Genomic DNA, 7858 nt, shown 5'->3' with positions numbered 1-7858 from the left:
AATTATTCTGAAGAAAATACCTTATTTTACGTGACAAGGAATTTTGGAATTTCTACAAAGAAGAAAACCCGGTAAAAAAAAGAATACGGACAAGCGACGCGGTCTTGCTTCTGAAATCCATCTGTGTGTCTACAGTTTGCACGCAAGCATGGAGGGAGAGAAAATTCTAAAAGGACTTTAAACAAAAAAAAAGAAAAAGGCACGTGCCTGATTGGCTTTCAATTTGTGAGTACGCTCCTAAAATTAATTTCATATGCGAGTGTGATTAGGAGATACTATTTTGAATATTATTATTGTATTTGTTAATGGATACACACAACTTCTTTATAAGAACCAGTGTTATTTTTTTCATTGCATGTTACCTTGGCGTTTCATAAGTTTAATGCCCGCAAAGGGAAAAATTCGCAACTTATTATTGTGAATAAAATCTCTTCTTCATTTCAAAGCCAGACATTTATATTTTATTCTTTACCCCCTCCCCCTCTTTTGTTTCATGCTGTTTTTGTTTTTTTTCAGATTAGTTACTTTAGCGTCGAATTTATCTGGAAGCAAGGTAAAATTCCGACAATATATATATATACAGTGATGATCATATTTATTGGCACGGTAAAATAAAAGTTAAATTTTGTCTAATAAATTCTAAAAAAGGGATTAAATTAAAGAAAATAACAAAGTATATTATGTATTTTTAACTGGCCTTTCCGATGCAGCAATCGGATTTTAGAAAAAATAAATAACAAAGGAACAACAAACATAATTGCAAAAAACCCTTGTTCAAAATTATTGGCACGATTTATTTAATAATCAATTGTATAGCCTTTGGCCTTGATTACCTTCCTCAGTCGCTTTTCATAGTTTACAACCAAGTTGTTGCACTCTTCAGTAGTAATTTTAGCCCACTCTTCCTGACAATAATCCTCCAATTGAATAAGATTCTTAGGCTTCCTTTGCATTACCCTCAATTTTAATGTTCTCCATAAATTTTCAATTGGATTAAGGTCTGGGCTTTGTGATGGCCACTCCAAAACATTAATATGATTGTCCTCAAGCCATTTCTTAGTCAGTTTAGCCGAATGCTTTGGGTCATTATCTTGCATGAACCACCAACGACGACCAAGTGAGAGCTCTTTAGCAGAGTCTTTCAGGTTTTCATCCAATATTTTAACATAATCTTCCTTTTTTATGCTACCTGTGACCTTAACAAGTCGCTCTGGTCCAGAGGCAGCAAAGGATCCCCAAAACATCAAACTGCCTCCACCGTGCTTCACTGTGGGTATGGTGTTCTTAGGCAGGAAAGGTTCGCCAGATTTTCTGTAAATATAAGACACTTTATTATGGCCAAATAACTCTATTTTCGTTTCGTCAGTCCATAGAACACGTTTCCAGAATGCAACATCTTTATCAATATGACGTTTTGCAAAGGCTAGCCTTGCTTTCAGGTGCATAGGCTTCAATAAGGGAGTCTTTCTCGGACGACCTGCTTTTAAACCAGCTCTCTTCAAAACTCTACCAACTGTATGTCGAGATACATTCACTCCAGAGGTGCTCTGTTCATCAACAATCTCCCCAACAGAGATCCTTGGGTTTTGTTTTACTTGCCGAACAATTTTCCGTTCATCTCTTGGGGAAAGAATCCTTTTTCTCCCTCTACCCTCTAAACTCATAACGTGGCCTTGCGATTTGAACTTGTTTATTATGGCTCTAACAGTGGATTTGGGAAGGTTTAGCTTCTTTGAAATCTTATCATAGCCCTCCCCATTGGTATGGCATGCTACAACAAGCTTCCTGACGTCTTCGCTGTGTTCCTTAGTTTTAACCATGGCGATTGAAAATTATAATTTAGTCACTTATAATAGTTTAAATAAATCGCTATCTAAAAATTATCTGAAAAAAATTATTCACTGAATTAGCGTTAAACAAGCATAATATGGCTATAAAAAAGTTCAGAAAGCACGTAAACCGGAAATTGATTGATATTATACTGATACTAAAAGAAAAACAAAGCCGTGCCAATAATTTTGAACAAGGGTTTTTTGCAATTATGTTTGTTGTTCCTTTGTTATTTATTTTTTCTAAAATCCGATTGCTGCATCGGAAAGGCCAGTTAAAAATACATAATCTCCTTTGTTATTTTCTTTGATTTAATCCCTTTTTTAGAATTTATTAGACAAAATTTAACTTTTATTTTACCGTGCCAATAAATATGATCATCACTGTATATATATATATATATATATATATATATATATATATATATATATATATATATATGTGTGTGTGTGTGTGTGTGTGTGTGAATTTAGGTAAAAATGGCACCGGAAAACATGGCAAAATATTTGTAGTAGACATTTATGCAGGTAGGGGTGGGGCTAGGCATTTTTAAATAGGGGCTAATTACGTTTGACGTAAAACTAAAAATGCTTTCTGTTTGAACGATTCTTTTAGAAGCCAGCGTGAAAAGTCTTTAGAGAAGTAGAGATAAAGACTATAAAACGTTATATCCACTCCCTTTCTCTTTTCATCTGACTGTTCAATTTATAACCCTAACCTAGCAAACAGCACCAGCGGAAAACCAGACATATAAAATCAACAGCAGGTTCTTTGATATGATAGGGGAGCGTCTGAAATGAATGTTCTGCTGAGAGCACAATTGAACGATGATACTTGATTTTTGCATTTTACACTTGAATTCAAGCCATGAAATAAAAATAATTTCATAAAATCAACATTAGGTTCTCTACTTTGCAATGTAGACAATAAGTCACTACGAAGAGGTATGTGAAGCTTCCTTCAAGTGCACCGTGATGGTTCTCCGATTAGAGCAGGCAATCTATTGATATTGAAAAATGGACAATTTCACCGATTTCGATAACAAAAACATGGAAGCGTGAAACATTTGTTGATCATCATTCGATCTCGGGCAATGTCAGGTCTCTCTGCTAGCAATAGCTAATTTTCTTTCACAACAAAAAAGTTATAATTGCGAATTGGGGGAAAAAACAAACAAATAAAAACTAAACAAAAGCAATAATAATTTCATAAATATTACTAAACCAGAACAGTACCCGATTTAAAGTTAGCAGCAAACTGTGTTTGGTCAGATATTTTTCCTGATATTAAACTTCATCAGTAATATAACTTCTGGTGAGAGTTTCAATTTCCCAAGTTTATTTATTTATTAAATTGCTTGATGTACAGAAAAAGTACAGAATAATTAACATAGAACATTCCTCTTCATGTTAAGGGTGGCTTTCTAAAGAATAATGTTATTATTTCGGCACGGTCAGTAACTTTTCTACCAGGAATTTGTTTTATTATTTATTTTAAGTCATTATCAAGATATGACTCTATCGTGGTGGTCATTTTTTCTTATTCTCACATAATGTTCGACACTACTTGTTTTTCAAACTGAATAAATGTTTTAAAGTCTATTGTAATGTAAATTTGTAAATCAATTTTGTCAAATTTTCTGTATAACATGTTTTTTAACCAGTAAAAATATTTTTGGCATAAAAAAATTAAAAGCAATGGCCGCCAGCGATTAAATCTTTGAATTAAGTTTCTATTTTCAAGACTTAAAAAATAAATTTAATTTAGATCAATATGGCAGCGGTAAAATTTAATTTAGGCTTTTTTTTTCAGCTTATTATGCATAAATATTTATCATGAAATAATTATTAAATAAAACATTATAATAATTTTTTCGATGCTTCTACAGAATTTGAATCTAACTAAACCGACTTTTTCCAAACTAAAGCTAAGGGGGCTTAGCGCTATTTTAAACTATGGGAATGGGAGTTTAGCCTGCACTTCTCAAACAGTCCTTTCCATTATCAAAGTGCCATTTTTATGTTAACAGATAGTCAAAGTTTAATTTTGTGAAGTTGGAGATACTTCAGTTATTTTCTTGAAAAGATCTGAGAATTAGAAAAGGATTTGTGGCGGGAAGGTCATTATTTAAAATTATATTTGGGAAACCCCAAATAATAACTATTTAATTCAAAGAAAAAAGATTATGACAAATATCATTATTTAATGATGGTTATGTTTGGAAAAATAGAATCGAAATGTACCCATATTTGTTGGAAACACTGGAGAATCATCCGTTGTAGCAAATCGCTACTTCACAAATAGATGTGCTATATGCATTCAAAGGGTAAAAACTCAATTGAAATTATTCCAAGTTTTAAAATAGATGCAAGATCTAAAAGAACACCATTTCACCCACACAAAAGATGGCGGAATATTCAGTATGCTTTGTCCCAAAGTCATGTAAATTTTATGGGGACTAATTTTGGTCTTCTCGCATATAGGTACAGTAAACAAGCTAAGAGCATTGCAATTTTGATTATAAATACAGTATATGGAGAAAAAATCAAATCAGTTTAGTGATACATCTGTCCTCCTAACTCCATCTCGAGATATAAAAATTATGTACCAGGAAATATGCATGTTAAGATGATTCATGCTAATGAATAAATACCTTACCAAGGGATTTGTATTTATACAAGTAACAATGAATGACTTTCTTTAACTCTTTCTTTTTTACCCAGACATATGGTTTTATACGTAACTGTTTACATCAAAGCATTAATTTTAATCCCATATTGATGAATATCACACCGCCTAATTTCATAATGGATTACCAGACAAAAAAGAGCTAATACTCCACACTACTAATAAAAACTACTGTGTTAAATAAAACTATTTAAAAATATATATAAACGTTGTGTTCAAGTTGATTCCTATTTGTTGGTGTTGTTCTTGAGTGTTGCATTCTATTTTATTTTTATTTTATTTTTTAATTATAAAGGAATCTATGATATTTAAATAGATATTTAAATGCCATCGATAATATTCTTCTTTTATGGAGAACACCAGTTGCTAAAACACTAGTGGGTGACTTCCTTTTATTCAGTAAGCCACAGAGGAGGGATACGAAAGCATGTTTCTCGCATGGTGAGTCAAAACCCATGTGGAGGAATGTAAGGTGATGCTATCCTCATCCCTAATCCTACCTTACCAGGCAATCCACAAAAGTAAGAAAAACCATCCTACCTTATATGGTAAAGAACACTTATTCCCCATGCTGAGCACATTCTAACATTAGCGGAATATCCACGTCTTATCTAAGGTAGTGATCCTACCCAGGTGATGAGTGAATGAATAGCTGAAACCACTGTCATTAATTTTCCTCACTCTTTATCTGTGCCTATATCAAAGCGTAGATTCCATGAGCAAAGCTTCTTTCTTAGAAGTGCATGCCTGTGGAACTCTCTTCCATTTGCCTGTTTCCCACCTGACTACAACTTGAATGTCTTCAAGTCCAACATAAACAAATTCCTGATGAACCGCCCCCTTAAGTAAGACACGTTATCAAATCTCCAATACTAACGATTACTACGATACTATCCCATTGATTACTGTACACGCAATAACTCTTATCCCCAAGTGGCTTCTGGGCCCTGATAAGTGGTGACCTCCATGTAAAAAAAAAAAAATTCTATATTTTTTTTACATTGTAAAATGTTGTATGTCCTTTTACAGTTGTGGGTGCATTCAATAAATCTGTAAAAGTTTTTAAAAAAATAAATTTTTTAAATAAAGAAAGAAAAATCTTAGTAAAAGAGTGCAGTCTAGTCTGTCATTATATATTATTTATGCTTTTTAAGTATTTTCTATCCTAAATACTCAACTTTGATTTTTTATCAAAATCGGATTTAAACCAACCAGTTGTTTTGGGGGCCGAGCACCTGTTACATAAGTGAGAATTAAATTAAACCTATCACCACAAACCCTTTACAGTTGTTTCCATAGCAACATGGCACAAACCAATTACCAAAACCTTATGGGCAAACCCAAATCTAGCCTTAGATACTGGGCTAAAGGTTGGCAACAAATGACACCAGAGACATGCACAAACTCATTCGCAGACAAGTCCACACACATACAGACTAAACAAAATATGCACACATACAATAATATCTCATCTACTACACCTACACATTGGCACATCCAATCTCACATAGCAATAACTGAAATAAACTTGCTCAATTTCTTACAGACAAAACAACTTTTTATTCATCTAAAACATGTATGGTTTTTCTAACCGAGCTTATAAATAAACTAGAATACCCGTCCCAGGATGGATAAAATGAATTCCCTTGTTTTGTCCTTTAGTCCTTACATTCCATGAATGATGTTTCTTGTGCATATGGCCACATATGAAAATATCAGCAGCAGCTGAAGGATAGCTGGCTAGCAAAAGTGTGCACGAGCTTATGTTACAAGAAAAGGAGAAAAAAGGACAGCACGTGGTTGTAGGAGAGAAACAAGTTGGGGGCTGGGCAAGATAGACATGTAAAGTCAAGGGCAAGAAAGTGCTGGCAAGCGCCAGTGTGAGGTGGCAAGGACAGAGACTTTTAAAAAGCACATGTGCATGTGAAAAGACTTTGGAAAATCAATAAGATGAATTTTTTTGGAAGAACCACAATAAAAAGCATTTCTATTTGCACTTAAACAAATGCCAAATCAGATTTTTGTTTCTTTCCTATTTTATTTGCTTGTTCCTTTGCAATGGTAACCACATTACATTCTGACAAAGGGGGAAGAATTGCTTGTTTTCTGGGTAGAAATCTATCCATGTAACACTAGTTTTTAACCTTTAAGTAATATTTTTTTTCTTTTTAGAATTTTTGGGTGATTCCGTTCTTATATTTTTGAAATTGTTGTGGGTGTATTGATGAAAGTGCTCAATATTCTTAGTATGGCAGCTGTGTCCAAACTAAACTTCATGTTCACCCAGGCTACCCCGGGTATCTATGCTAGTAGTTAATAAATTCCAAATAATCCAAATAACCAATCCTCATCTAAAAAAAAATCAGAAACCTGAGTTGATAATTTAAAGGCTGTGAATTATCCACAGATCAAAATTGTTGTAATGAAAACTTCCCCATTCGCTACAAAATTTACATTTGATTGAAATTTATTTGCAAGAGTTAATTTTCGTTTGATATGCACAGTTTTCATTGTAGAAAGTTCAGAATGAGAAATGTTAAGTGTGTTAAAATGAATGTTTGTTTTTAGTAAGTGTGTATCTGTATGCAGCAGTGTGAGAAATAAAACATGGTCTGTGTGTCATGTTATTGTCAAAATGCATATGCTTATGACTGTGTGCATGAGTTGAGAAATTACTTTTGCTCTCTCAGGCCCAAATTTGCTCTCTCAGGCCCAAAAGAGGGCAAATAAACATAATATGGATGTTAGCTCTGTTCTGGATTTTGGCCCGAATGGTTGATTAAGGGAAAAATCTAGCTTTATATGCTCGCAAGGTGGAACAAAGAAACAAATTTGACAAATCCAGAGAGATGCCCTTGATTGGCTCAAAAATATATTTATCTGTTTTTGTTAAATCAGGTGAATATATGCATGGAGCCGTGTGTGCCCAAACAATTTTAAGCACTTTTATTTTGTGCACTAAAGGGTAAACTTTGCTTCTACTGGTGAATGATCACAAAGGGTTCTGTATTCATAAAAAGGACTTGGGAAGTCATCAAACACAGCAGAGCATGAGAATGTAAGATTAGGGTTACCATCTCTGGATTGAGTTGACTTACATAAAACCAAAACTAGGATCTCTTCACTGATTGTTAAATCATGCTAAAGAGTCTTCCATGGTCCAGTAAACTTTCTCGGATTGGAATGGGAGTTAGAATTTTGTTTAACTACGGATTTGCTTGAAGGGTTATTGAGAAAATTGTAATAAGTGCGAAAATGACTTCGCTTAAAAACGCCCACGTGTCTGCGAGTCTTGTGGAGTTCAGCTACTAAACAAAAAGAAAAAAAACAAAACAAAATG

Source organism: Euprymna scolopes, chromosome 4 (genome assembly GCF_053919585.1).
Source record: "Euprymna scolopes isolate OS-2025 chromosome 4, ASM5391958v1, whole genome shotgun sequence".
NCBI lineage: Eukaryota > Metazoa > Mollusca > Cephalopoda > Sepiida > Sepiolidae > Euprymna > Euprymna scolopes.
This window is presented reverse-complemented; position numbering follows the sequence as displayed.